We start from the raw sequence: 14,714 nt of genomic DNA on the forward strand, positions 1-14,714 counted from the left end.
TTACTGCCAGTTGTATTTTTAGGAAAATCATCGATCACCTTGCTAAACATCTATAACTTGACCTGCCTACCATGAACGAGATTTCTAGATGTTGCTGCTTATCAGGTAGGCACATTACAAGCCTAAAACAGACAGAAAAAAATCACCCATAAAAAGAATGCATAAGGATAGATAACTGGAGATCATATAAACTTTGCAGACACCCAGACAAGATATGATGCCTGCTGTTTGTTGTTATACAAGATCCCACTATTAGCATTTCATCTATATGAAAAAATGATCTACCAGAGATACCTTTATAATCCCACAAGAAAGCCAAAAAGAGGCTGTATCTCGTGTTGTATTTGCAATCCGTATTTATTATGTTTAGTGATTCAAACTTTTCTTCTCAACATACTAAGCAAGTTTAAAAATCTGAAAAAGCCGTTTAAATGGCAATGTTATAAAATGATAATATTTTTCTTTTTTACAACAATGCACATTCTCATGTCACAGAAATAATATACATATTTCTTTCCAAAATCGAAGACCAAGAGAAAAGGAAGCAAAAAGTATATTTCTTTAAATGAGCTCCAACAAAACTAAATAATTATAGTTCTATCCTTCCCATGTTGTTTTCTGACTTTCTCTCACAACATTCAAATATACAAAACATTTCTATATATGAACATCAAACAGAACAAGATAGATTGGATTTCATTGGTAAAGCAAATATAACATACAGAAGCCTATAAACAGCTTGCAGACCAAAAAATAACATATACAAAAGTCAAATATAATCCCTTCTACAATTGCACAAACTGGCAGACGTTCCAAGCTAGAAATCTCTAGATGAAAGCTTATAATTCCTGAAAACTCACTTTAGATGCTATATTTTACATTTTTTTCTTTTAAGGTACATATATTGACATATTCACTACAATTCTCTATAAATGCCTGACATGCAATTATGATATTTATGGCAGTTTGAAATTTGTTTCACTATAGCTCGGCAATGTTTATTTTTACAAAGTAAGTTTGGCCAGAGATAGCAGTGAATGTCATTTCCCTATTATATAGTTCCTCATAAGCCCAATCCCTATTAGTATTCTTTGCAATAATTCATTAGATGCTATAGTGATTACCAAGGTTCATTTGTTTGTTTGTGCTTTATTTTTTCAATTCTGTAAGAACCCAAACCTAAGGAGTAATAGAAGCACCCGATCAAATGCGAAATAAATGTAGAGAGTGGAGTCAATTGTAATATCTCCATCATAAAATAGATTATTAATCAAATCTTTGTTAATTGGCCTGTTGATGTAAAATATCTCAGACCCATTTTAGTTTTGATTCCATAGGTAAGTGTAGCCATCAGCCATCTTTGTACACCCTCGGAAAGTTTTCCCAATGGGTATTTAAGCACAGCTTGTAGGTAGTCGTAGGTATGCATTCTAATTATTTCTTTTGTACTGCGAATTCCTATTGGAGTTCTCTATTGTTCGTCATTTTGGAAGTGAAAGATCTTTCCTACTTGGCTATTCCGGTTTCGGTGGGATTCAACCCTCAACCTATTCCGTCGCCTATAATACTTCGCTCAAATTTGGCATATCGGAGCACCATCATATTGCGAACTAGAGAAGTTATTATGTTTAATTTGATCAAGTTCTCTTTGTGTTGAATGAATAAGATCTTTTATAGAATGTTCTATGTTTCTCTTGCATATTTCGTACATTCTGTTGTCTACACTTCCGTTCTCTCCAAGCTTCGTACTTCATTTCATACATGCCCCGCCCCCCCTTCGGCAAAATCTTAGACTATACAATACGGCGTCCACCCTCCTATTGTATGGCCTCCATTACTGCCATTGTACGGCTCCCGTAGCTATCACCGTACAGCCCTCCTTCATTCTACCATACAACCTTCCTATTTCACTGTCTACACCCACCATACGGCCACCCCACATCCACGTACGGCCCTATTCACACCTCTTGTTTCACCGTACAATACTCTCAGTGACCGTACAGCCCATACATTCAACTATATTGCCATTCTAAAGCTCATTCTGTATGGCCGCCCAATATTGGTAGCCAGTCATCAGACATATACTGCAATCGGTCTATCACAGTGGTATTAGAGCTTCGATCCTGCCAGCCTGTGGACAGTGAATGAGTGTATAGCCGAAAAAGAAGAAGAACCCATTCGGTTGATAGAATGGCTACCGAACTCGTGGCACTACTGAGAGAACTCGCGAGGAATCAGGCACAGATCAATGATACTCAGCAACTGTTGGAAGAGACTCTCAAGAAGTTGGTAGACAATAAAATATCCAAAGAACAAAATGGTCACAGGGCGGACACAGTGTCGAGTAAAGCAAACTCTCATCCAGCACGCTCTTGACCTTCCATGTCGTCTTTTCCCCCATGGATAGAGGCACCACTCGGGGGGAAGCAACCGACTTTTGAAGAAATGCAAGAACAGCTAAGAAAAGACTGGAAGAATGCGAATTTGGAGGAAGATATATCCTACAAAGATTATACAAATTTGAGAATGAGCTATTCAGGAGGCAGAAACAGAGAATATTTTAACGATGATATCAAGTGAAAGTTGAGTAAAGTAAATCTATCACCATTTGATAGATCTAGATCTATATCTGCGCAAGCGTGGGTAACAAAGGCAGATACCTACTTCCAACTTAATCCCATGCTAGAAGAAGAAGCAATTAAATTTACGGTCTTACACTTGGAGGGAGATGCGCGTGAATGGTGGCATCACAACACCATCACACAAGGGCATGATCAAATAAATACCTATGCGAAATTCACTAAGAGATTGATAGATGATTTGATGGTAAAGATCCAGAACTCAATTTCAAAGATTTGCCACAACTAAGGCAAATTGGATCGGTTGACCAGTACATTGCAGAATTTCAAAAACTCTCTGTTTTGGTCATGGACATTTTTGAAAGAAGACAAATAGTGCCCTTCACAGACAAACTAACTGAACACTGAAGGGTTGGGTAAAAGGGTTCAATCCTGCCACCTTGTCGAAGGCCATTAAGAAGGCAAAGAGTATGGCATCATCATCAGCGTCATCCTCATGAAGTTACTCACATTCTAGACCGTGGTGTTTCCAAGGGACAAAGATAACAAACCTCCACCAAGAAAGTCGTCGTTGGACAAAGTGACTAGACAGGAGCTCCAAAGGAAGAAACTATGTTTCAACTGCAAAGGACCATGGGAACCTGGGCACAGATGCCTTGGGAAAGGAAAAATCCACTACATTGAGGTCGTGTCTGATAATGAGGACGAACAAGAAGATATACCCTCCGAAGACAACCAACCCCACAAAGACACCAAAATAGTTAGTAGCTTGAACCATGCGGAAAGAATTGCAGCATTGGTGTGGCACGGAGGAACTATCGCCCTAGCCGGTAGCCCAAGGTGCACAGTATTTCATGTACAGGAAACGCTTTAAGGACAAAGGGTTATGGTGATGCTCGATAGTGGAGCCACTCTAAACTTCATAAACTCATCTCTAGTAAAGTGAAGAGGCCTACCTACGAAGATGCACGCAAAATTCCAGGTCAAGGTTGTCAGAGGGATTCCTCTGCCCTGCACACACCTTGTTCCTCAGCTAAGTATCACAATGGCGAATCACACAATGACCGAGGATTTTTCATTGTGGACCTTGATGATATGGAAGTTATTTTGGGCATACAGTGGATGGAGACATTTGATGAATACACTCAGAGTTTCAAATGGATGGACTTCACTTTTGTTATCGATGAAAAGAAGGTTGTTCTCTGCGAAATAGCATATGAGAGTCTGAAGGAAGTTTCTGCACATCGGATGGAGGCGAAATTTCGGCATGATGACGTTGCTTGGGCTGCAATTGTTTTGTCATGGTAGAACCTATAAAAGGGCAATGGACACCTCCCTAGGATGATGATCTCTGGAATATTTTGAGTGAACATGATAAAGTTTTTATAGACATTCCTCCTGGCATACCGCCTCATCGAGGCTTTGAACATACTATCGAATTGGAAGCAAGATCCAAGCCTTTCATAACCACACCCTACTGCCATTGCAAGAAATTCAAAGATGAGATTGGAATGACAATTCAAGAACTACTGGAGAAAGGATGGATCCATCCCAGTTCTAGCCCCTTCGCATCATCAGTGGTATTCGTCAAAAAGGATGCGACGATGCGCATGTGTGTGGACTACCGTGCGTTGAACAAAAAAACAATAAAGAATAGATATCCATTTCCAAGGATAGATGAGTTGCTAGATGAATTACATGGTACAGTCTATTTTTCGAAAATAGATCTCCATTCTGGATACCATCAAATCCGCATGAGGGAGGAAGACATGGAAAAGATGGCCTTCAGTTGTCACTAGGGGCATTATGAGTTCCTAGTCATGTCGTTCGGATTAATGAATGCACCTGTTACATTCCAATCATGAATGAATCGCATCTTCAACAAACAATTGTGTAAGTACTTATTGGTTTTTTTTGATAATATTCTTATTTATAGCAGGACATGGGAAGAGCACCTAAAGCATCTAGATGAAGTCCTAAGGATCATGAAGGATCAGTCCTTGTTTGCCAAGCAATCCAAGTGTAAATTTAGTATGACAGAAATATTGTACTTGGGACATGTCAGTAAATATGGAGTTCAAGTTCATCATGAGAAGATTCAGGCTATCCTTGATTGCCCTCCCCCAAAATCACTCATGGAGTTGCAAGGATTTTCTGGACAGTGCAGTTATTACTGGAGATTTGTAAAAAGGTTCTCTCAGCTCAGCGCACCATTAATAGATCTGACAAGAAAGGGGTTCTTCCAATGGAATGAAAAGGCGCAACTCACTTTTGATAAGCTGAAGGAAGCAATAAGTACTTGTCCCATGCTTGCTTTACCTGATTTCACTCGACTGTTCATTATGGAGTGTGACGCATCCGGAGAAAGCATTGGCACGGTACTGATGCAAAATAGACACCCCATAGCCTATGAGAGCAGGAAGCTTACACAAACATAATGCTTATATTCCATCTACGACAAAGAGATGTTGGCCATCATATATGCTCTAACCAAGTTTTGGCAGTATCTGGTGGGTGCCAAGTTTATCTTTTGTACGGATCACAATAGTTTGAGATATTTTCTATAACAACGGGACTTGAACAAGAGGCAACAAAAATGGGTAAGCAAAGTTCAGGCTTTTGATTTTGACATTGAATATGTGAAAGGAAAAAACAATGTAGTTGCAGATGCTTTGTCTAGAAAACCCACCATCTGCTTACTGACCCAAATTTCAGTTGACTGGAAAGCACATTTATTGATAGAATACTCCAAAAACACATTTGCCTGTGAGCTAATGGATGGCAACACCCAGGATGATCGGTACAAAGTGGTGGATGACATCATTTACTATAAGAATTAGATATATTTAGTGTCGGAATCCAAATTGAAGCAAAAAATCTTGAAAGAGGTACACGACTCACCCTTGGTCGGACACTCGGGCTTCCTCAAAACTTACAAACGTCTCAAGGAGAGGTTTTCATGGAAAGGTCTTAAAGAAGATGTCTTGCAGTGCGTAAGAGAGTGTACGATCTGCCAGTAGAACAAATCCAAACATACTCTACCTGTCGGGTTACTGCAACCTCTGCTAATTCCAAAACAGAAATGGTAAAGTATCTCGATGGATTTCATACCTGGACTTCCCAAGGTGAACGGAAAGGATTGTATGTTTGTGATGGTTGACAGACTGACAAAGTGCGCACATTTCTTTGCCATCCCCTCAAATTTTCATGCCACACAAGTCGTCAATCTGTTTTTTAGGGAACTCTTTCGTCTGCATGGGTTACCCCGGAACATTGCCAATAATCGGGATGGGCAATTTATTAGTATCTTCTGGACAAAACTATTTTAGTTGGTAGGGACAGAATTGTCACCAAGTAATAGTTACCACCCTCAAACAAACAAATAAATAGAGATAAGTGGTTTGAAGGTTACCTTCAGAACTACATTTCAGCACAACGGGTGTGGGTCAAATGGATACACCTAGGGGAATATTGTTATAATACCACGTACCACATGTCTATCAAGATGGTACCATTCAAAGCTCTATACAAGTACGAACCCCTTTCCTTCATCAACACAATTCTGGGAGACAATCGCGCACCGAGAGCAAGGGACTAGCTTCAGGAGGGACATGACATCCTAAGATACTTGAAGGAAAACTTACAATGACCACAAAATCAACAAAAGATATATGCTGACAAACACTAAACAGAGAGGAGTTTCGAAGTAGGAGACATGGTCTACCTCAAGCTCTAGCCATATCGACAATCCTCATTGAAAGAAAAGGGAAAAGAAAAACTAAAGCCACGACTTTATGGCCCTTATCGTATAGTTTGTCGCATCAGTGAAGTTGCCTACGAGCTGAAACTTCCAGAGGGGAGCCGTATTCATAACGTTTTTCATGTTTTTGCCTGAAGAAAGTTGTGGGACAAAACATCACAATAGCTACAAACCTTCCACCACTCAATGAAGAAGGAAAGTTCATATTGGAACCAGCAGAGATTATTGAAGTACATGAGAAGACCCTGCAAAACCGAACGGTGAAAGAAAATTTGGTACGCTGGAAACACTTGCCGCGAGACGACACAACTTGGGAAGGCGAGCACATTCTACAGCATTTGACATTGCATTTTCTTGACGACGAGCAAATTTTTGGATGGGAGGACTGTAATATCCCCGTCATAAAATTGATTATTGATCAAATCTTTGTTCATGGGTCGACTAATGTAAAATATCTCAAACCCATTTTAGTTTTGTTTTTGTAGGTAAGTGAAGCCGTGGGTTATCTTCGTACACGCTCGGAAAGTTTTCCCGACGAGTATTTAAGCACGGCTTGTAAGTAGTCTTAGGTATACATTCTAATTATTTCTTTTGTACTACAAATTCCTGTTGGAGTTCTCTATTGTTCACCATTTCAAAAGTGAAAGATCTTCCCTACTGGGCTATTTCGCTTTAGGTGGGATTTAACCCTCACCCTATTCCGTCCCCTGCAATACTTATCTTGGATCTGGCAAATCGGAGCACTATCATATTGCGAATTAGAGAAGTCATTATGTTTAATTTGATCAAGTACTCTCTGTGTTGAATGAATAAGATCTTTTATAGAATGTTTTGTGTTTCTCTTGCATATTCCGTACATTTTTTTGTCTGCACTTCCATTCTCTCCAAGCTCCGTACTTCATTCCGTATGCCCACCCCCCCATTCGGCAACATCTTAGACTTATACGTACGGCCTCCTATTGTATGGCCTCCATTACTACCACCGTACGGCTCCCATAGCTATCACCATACAGCCCTATTCACACCTTATTTCACCGTACAATACTCTCAGTGACCGTAGAGCCCATACATTCAACCATACGGCCATTCTAAAGCTCATTCCATATGGCTACCTAGTATTGGTAACCAATCATTAGACAAATACTGCAATCAGTCTATCACATCAATGGTGTCAAAATTTGGAATGATAGTTCAGAAATCACAAAATACTCCCAAGGTGCATCGAATCATGTGTTTAAGCCAAGTGAGTGCATATACTATTGAATATTTGTAAACTACACACGATGATACTAGAAAATGCTAACAATAGATATATCTTCAATATAACAGAATGGGGATTAACATTAATGATGGAACGTGGATTTGGGCGTGAGGGAGTCTGCTATCTATGCAACCCATTCCTGGCGACCAGTGTGCCAACTACTCTTGCACACAATAAACGACCCGACCTCCCTGGAAGAGCTTGATCGATTCTTAAGTTGAGATGAGGTCTGGAATGCCCCTGTCGAGACCCCTACTGCATTTGCAACCTATTGTTGATGTCAGTCCCCCTACAACCCTATTATACTATCTGTGGTTGATAGGGATTCAACATATTCTGCAGACTTATTCTTCTCAATGTGCCCCTCTCGACCAACTAGCTTGTCTGCAGTAAGGGAAAAGCACGGATGTCTGATATAACTGGAGGTCATGATCCAATATGGAACTAATATATCCGATATTCACATCCCCAATGCTACCTCAATGACCCTACGTTTACCACCAACCTTGGACTGATACAGCAGTAAATACATTCCTCCAGTTACATCTTAGTTTGCTCACACTAATCGGTAACTGATCCCAAGTCTCCAAAAGTGCTTGAGGATAGATAACGTGATTTTCCAGCTATGACCAAGGCTCACAAATGCTTAAAAATTGCTAGCAGACTTACTTCTGGATATGGAGCCAACTGAAACTCGTTTCATCTTGCCAACTCCCTGCTTGGATCTAAGCGAAACTTTCAATGAGATGTTGGGGCTACATCCAACTTCTCAAACTGTCTCAAAGGGTTTCGTCCAAGAGAGTAACCAGTCACATTTAAGCAACCTTAACATTTTTTTAATAATATTATATTTCATGCCCTGAGTCCCAAGTAAGCTCATTGCTTTTATAACCTCAATATGAGGGGAAGTACAGACAACTAGGCAATGTGGGATAAAAGCCATTTTCATCTTTTAGTCACTAAAGTTACTTTTGTTATAAAATAACTTTAAGTCATAAAGTAACTTTATAAATCAACTTTATAAAATAAATTGACCTAACTATAGAAAAGCTCCACAACTTAAATACTTCCCCAATGAAACCAAATATATTCTTGTGACTGGCCGACATCCTCAAGATTAATGTCGTTAGCCTATCCATATGGAAAGATAGACCAAGAAGGCACCAGTAAGGGCCAGCGCGGAGAAGGGGGCATTACAAATTCAAACTAATTTTGTCATGCTTTTTCTGTTCAGATTACATGTGGGTACCCATAGATAAGTGTGACAATATTGTATAATGGTAGCTAAGTTACAAGATAGATCAAATTCCATTCGTGAGATTCAAATTTCAGTGAGTTTTTACCCTTTTTGAACTAAATCCAAATTTTATGATCAATGAACTTGAATCTGAATTTGAACCTTGTGCCTTAGTATGGGAATACTGAATAATGAATGAGATAAATAACATTCCCTCAAAGCTCACATTGAGTTGCAAAGTTCTATGTTTGGAGCTAGAGTTTCAACGTGATAGTGCATGAAAATGAATAAGCCAAATGGAATTGCCTCAATGCCAAAAACTAGTTGTTGAGTTCTTTGGTTTTGGGCAAGATTTTGAGCATATTGTGTGTCGTCACATGCAATGTCCCTGCTTCCGATATTGAGTATGCTTGATCATTAATGGATAAACCTACACGTGTTGATTGCTATCGGTAAATTCTATATTGTAGCCAATGGGTAGAATTGTATCTGAAAGGGCACGTGACGATTGAGTCACCCCTTCGGGAAAGTATATGTACATCATCCAAAGGGACTATTGGATCATCATTATCATTGTAAGCATTATACTTGGAGTCATATTGCGTATATGAATAAAGTATGTGTTCTGTGTTACATCTTAATCCACTGAATGCGATAAGTATCCTTTTACCCAATACGGTAAACATTTGGCGTTGCTGCCAGTCGAACCTGGTATACAAGAGGTGTTATGAAGATTAATGTTGAATCTGCTTAATAAAGATAGGAATAAAGTAAAGGATAAAGATGACATATGTACAGCACGGGAAGCACTAATCCTAACACAACAGGAAGAGCAAAAGCAGAAGTTTCAACAGCATACCGAGGGGCACCGAGGAGGTGAAGGAGCATTGACCGAGGGAGTGCATTCACCTAGCAGACCGAGGAGTGTCAAGGAGTTGCCTGAGGAGATGCGACAGAGATTAAATCTGGTAGAAGAGACAAGGTAGGAGTTCCTAAGCCTATACACGCCAAGGGTAGAGAATCTGAATGGAAGAGAAGTAACATGCACAGCTCGAAGTGTTGAAGGAGCACGAGCGTAGAGTGAACTTTTCGTTACCGATACACCCGACGAATGGATACAAGTAGAGAATCGAACAACTTCACTTGAAGATCTGTTCACACCGAGTAATGCAATTGTCCAAAGTAGGGTAGTTGTCTGAAGTAACACGGATGTGCAGAACAATGCAAGTACTCAGAACAATGCAGGCACTCAAAACAATGCAGGCACTCAAAACAATGCAGGCACTTAGAACAGTGTGGGTGCTCAGAATAGCGCGGGTACTCAGAACAGCGCGGTTGCATAGCAAGCACCACATATTTAGAAGAAAGTAGCAATGACAGGACCGAAGGGAAAATTGCCGAAGTTGAATGGCGATGGTACGGCCTATCCAATCAGACACTATAAGACATGCGAAACAATCTAGACAGCGAAAGGTGTAAGGACAAAGATGATTGGGTTCAACAATTTTCGGTAACCCTACGAGGTGTAGCAATTGATTGGTTTTTTGATGTCGGTCCGCAGAAATTAACTACATGGACAGAAGTCGAGAAGGAATTCATGGCAGAGTTCCAACTACTAAGGGATGATAACGAAATAGTAGTAGAAATATACAATCCGAAATAGGTAAAGAACAAAACAATCTATGTATATGCAAGAAGGCTAAAGGAGCTAGTGGGGAAAATGGAAAGCCAACCAGTTGATGGGTTAAAGAAAAGGTGGTTTGTGGAAGGGTTACGACCAGCATTGAAGAAAAAGATGAAAATCGTACCCCCAGCATCGTACATAGATGCATATAATTGGGCGATGGATCTAGAGAGTGAGCAGAAAATGAGAAAAAAGAAGAAAAACAAATCATCAAACTCAAACGATTCATCTTCCAAAAGCAACAGTAGTGACGAAGAGTCGAGTAAGAAGATTCGAACATTGCAGAAGGATATGTTACGGATGATGGAGTTCAAAAATCTAAAAAAGAACCCTAACTCGGTGAAAGGGGAATTGTGGTGTACGGACTGTAAGGAGGAGGGCCACACAAAGGGCTCCTGCCCAAAGAAACAATTTTGCAATATCTGCCAAATTGCGGGGCATTCCTTAGGACATCAACAAGTGTAACTAATGCTGGAAGTGTCCATCATAGGAGCAAGAATGAACATGAATAATGATGCAACCTTAGGAGGGTACCGGAACAATAACCGGTGTAGACGAGGCGGTAACAATAATAATAATAACAATAATGAAGGCCGAAGTTGGATACAGTGCGACTCAAGTGAACGGTCGATGATTCAATGCCATGCGTGCAACCTCTGGGGACACTTCACCAGAGACTGTAACATCAAGGAAACACCACATTTGTTGTGTAGATGGTGTGGTCTAGGAGACCACGAGGATTCGAAATACTCTAAACAAGGGGTGAACTTAAGCATTGAAACATGTGAGGAGACATTAGCCATCACTCATGAGCAAGCAAAGAAGACAACGTATCCAGATGCAGAAGAGGAAAAGAAAAGGTTGCAACAAGCACGAGTGGAATTGGAAAAACAAATGGAAGCCGAGAAATCACAAAAAAAAGGCACTGTCGGCATCTCAAGGAGGAACCTAGCAGAACAAAATATTATACGACAAGTAATGCAAATGGAAGTTCTTATGAAACTAAATGACCTTCTTACAATGCCTCAACTACGAACTACGATACTGAACATGACACCACTCCCAAAAGCAATGAAACAGATAGGAAAAGATGTTAAATGAAACGACTGCGACAAACCCAATGCTACTGGCACTCACTACAGGAAGACATCTTGCAGTAGTAGAGGTGGGTATCTACGGAACCATACTCATAGACACAATCGTCGATGGAGGGTCAGGCGTGAACGTATTACCGAAAGATATAAGGAAGAAGTTGGGACAACCTACGTGATGGCCACCTACATTTCAACTATTCATTGCCGATCAGCACGGGATCAAGCCTTTAGGGTCCCTAATGGTGCAACCTGTAACCATCAAGACACAGCCATTCTTGTTAGATTTCATGGTCATCCCAATAAAGAGAAAAGGGTATGATGCCATCCTCAGACGGGGATGGCTGGTACAGGCGAAGGTGAAACATGATTGGAAGTGGAATATTTTGTCCATAGAAGGCGGAGGTCAAAGATTTGTAATCTACTTACACACAGATGGTAGGCGAGGAAGCATCGTCGGATTCTGAAGGCAAAGGCGAAGACGAGGGGAAGAAGAGAATGGAACTTGACGAAGAGGGCATATTGAGATTGGAAGGAGGGTCTACCAATGATGACCTGGACTCAGAGAATGGCCTACTCCATTGGTAGATGGAGGACTACGAGCTCTTTCGGAGCTGTAACATGTTAGGGGTCGAAGATGGAAAAGAAGAGAATGAATTTCCGAAGGAATATAGAGAAGTGGAGGGAGAAGCACAAATTGATGAAACACCTTCGCATAAGTTTACTGAAGACAAACCAATTAAGTACATAGAGCCTACAATAAAAATAATGTACTTATGAGATGAAGCCAATCCAAAAAAAATATTTGTGGGAGATAACTGGGATCCTCCTGAAGGCAACAGCATTCAAAATATTCATGGAATATAAGGATGTATTCCCGTGGACATATAACAACCTCAAAGGGGTACTACCGGAGTTATGTGTCCACAGGATGCCACTGATAGAAGCTGCAGTACTTGTACGAAAACAGCCATAAAATATGAACAAAAATTATGCCCCACGGGTCACTGATGAGATCGACTGAATGCTAGAAGCAGGAATTATTTTCAAGGTGCAAACGAGCGAGTGGGTATCACCGATTGTGATATCTCTAAAGGACACCACTTAGATAAGAATATGCGTGGACTTTCAATGCCTAAATGCAATAACAATTAAAGATCCTTTCCAAATACCATTCACCGATAGCATTCTAGAAGAAGTTGCGGGGCATGAAATCTATTCATTTATGGATGGATTCTCTAGATACAACCAGATATCCATTGCCGAAGAAGATAGGCTTAAAACAACGATCATCGTTGAAGATGGAGCATATGCCTACAATAGGATGTCATTTGGACTGTGTAATGCTCCAACAACATTCCAGAGAATTATCTTGCACATATTTGATAAAATGTCAGTAGGGAATTTTAAGTCATTTCTAGATGATTGGTCAATTTTTAGCGCAGAGGACAAGCATATAACTACACTCAGAGAATGCATGGAAAGATGCAAACAAGCAGGACTGATACTGAATCCGAAAAAGTGCAGATTCATGGTTCTACAAGGGAAGCTATTAGGGCACATAGTATGCAAAGCACAATTAAAGACAAATCCTGATAAAGTTTGGGTAATCTTGGAAATGCCATCATTGATGAATGTAACAGAGGTAAAATCGTTCCTCGGACATATTAGATATTACTAAGGGTTCATTAAAGGCTTTGCAAAAATATCCTACCTGCTCGACAAACTAACCTTAAAAGGACAACCATACAAATGGGATACAGAGCAGAATGAAGCCTTCGAAGGACTAAAAACAAGACTAGCCACAATGCCTATCCTGGCTTATTCGAACTAGGATAAGGAGTTTCATGTTCATGTTGATGCATCGAACTATTTGCTTGGAGCAACATTGGCACAGATAGGTAATCATAGACTGGATCATCCAGTATACTTTGCGAGCAGATTGTTATCTTAAAGTAGAGAAAAATTACAATACAACAGAGTGAGAGGCACTCAGAATGGTGTTCGCAGTACAAAAATTTAGACATTATCTACTAGAAACGCCATTTGTATTTTATGTAGATCATCAAGCACTATTATATCTCATAAACAAGCCAATCATTCAGGGAAGGATAAGCAAATGGCTATTACTGTTGCAAAAGTTTACATTCAAGATTGTGATACGCCCAGGAAAGAGTCATGTAAGCACAGATCACTTATCAAGGATAAAATCAAGAGAGCCACCAGAGGTGGTCAACGACGATTTTCTTGACGCACAACTATTTCAGATTGCCGTACTGAAATCCTAGTACACGCATATTAGGGAATATCTTTCAATGGAACAATTGCTTAGAAAAATGCCGCCGAACGAAAGGAGGAAACTGGTGCTAAGGAGTCGGACATTTTAGTTGATCAACAAGTTGTATAAGATGGGACCTGACCAAATTTTAAGACGGTGTGTTCTAGTAGAGGAAATTCCAAACATGTTGAAGGAAGCACATGAAGGACTAGCAGGAGGACACATGAGACCGGATGCTACTATGCGGAAGATACTTCTGGCAGGTTTATGGTGGCCAACCATGCACAACGATGCCAGGGAGTGGGTCGTTGTGTGCGATACATGTCAGAGAGTTGGGAAACCACTGAAGAGGAACTTCATGCCCCTGAATTTTTCACATGCAGAGGAGTTATTTGAACGATGGGGGTTGGATTTTGTCAGACCCCTCAACGTAAGTAAAACTATAAGATGTAGGTACATCATAGGAGCGACAGAGTACTTTACCAAGTGGCTAGAGGCACGGGCCCTACCTGACAAATCTATAGTAAGCACGGCGAAATTTATTTACAAGCAAATTATCACAAGGTACGAGATCCCACTACAGTTGACAAGCGACTATGGGGGACACTTCGTCAATCACGTCATCCGACTACTGACCACAAAATTCAAGATATACCATTCCCTATCGAGCCTTATTATCTGAGAGCCAATGGACAAGCAGAAGCTAAAAATAAGATCTTAGTCAGAGTAATATATAAATCTTCCACAATCGAAGGAGAAGATTGGAAAGAAAAGCTACCATCAACGTTATGGGCATACCATACTTCATACAAGGTAACCACGGG

General features: G+C 40.3%; 1 protein-coding gene across 1 annotated transcript in view; it reads right to left on the bottom strand.

Moving 5' to 3' along the window:
• Positions 1–14,714, bottom strand: part of LOC149568067 (inner membrane protein PPF-1, chloroplastic-like) — a 214,463-nt gene that overhangs the window by 102,279 nt on the left and 97,470 nt on the right. The window lies entirely within an intron of this gene.

This window comes from Cupressus sempervirens, chromosome 3 (genome assembly GCF_028749045.1).
Source record: "Cupressus sempervirens isolate cs-2001-9-10 chromosome 3, ASM2874904v1, whole genome shotgun sequence".
Taxonomy (NCBI): Eukaryota; Viridiplantae; Streptophyta; class Pinopsida; order Cupressales; family Cupressaceae; genus Cupressus; species Cupressus sempervirens.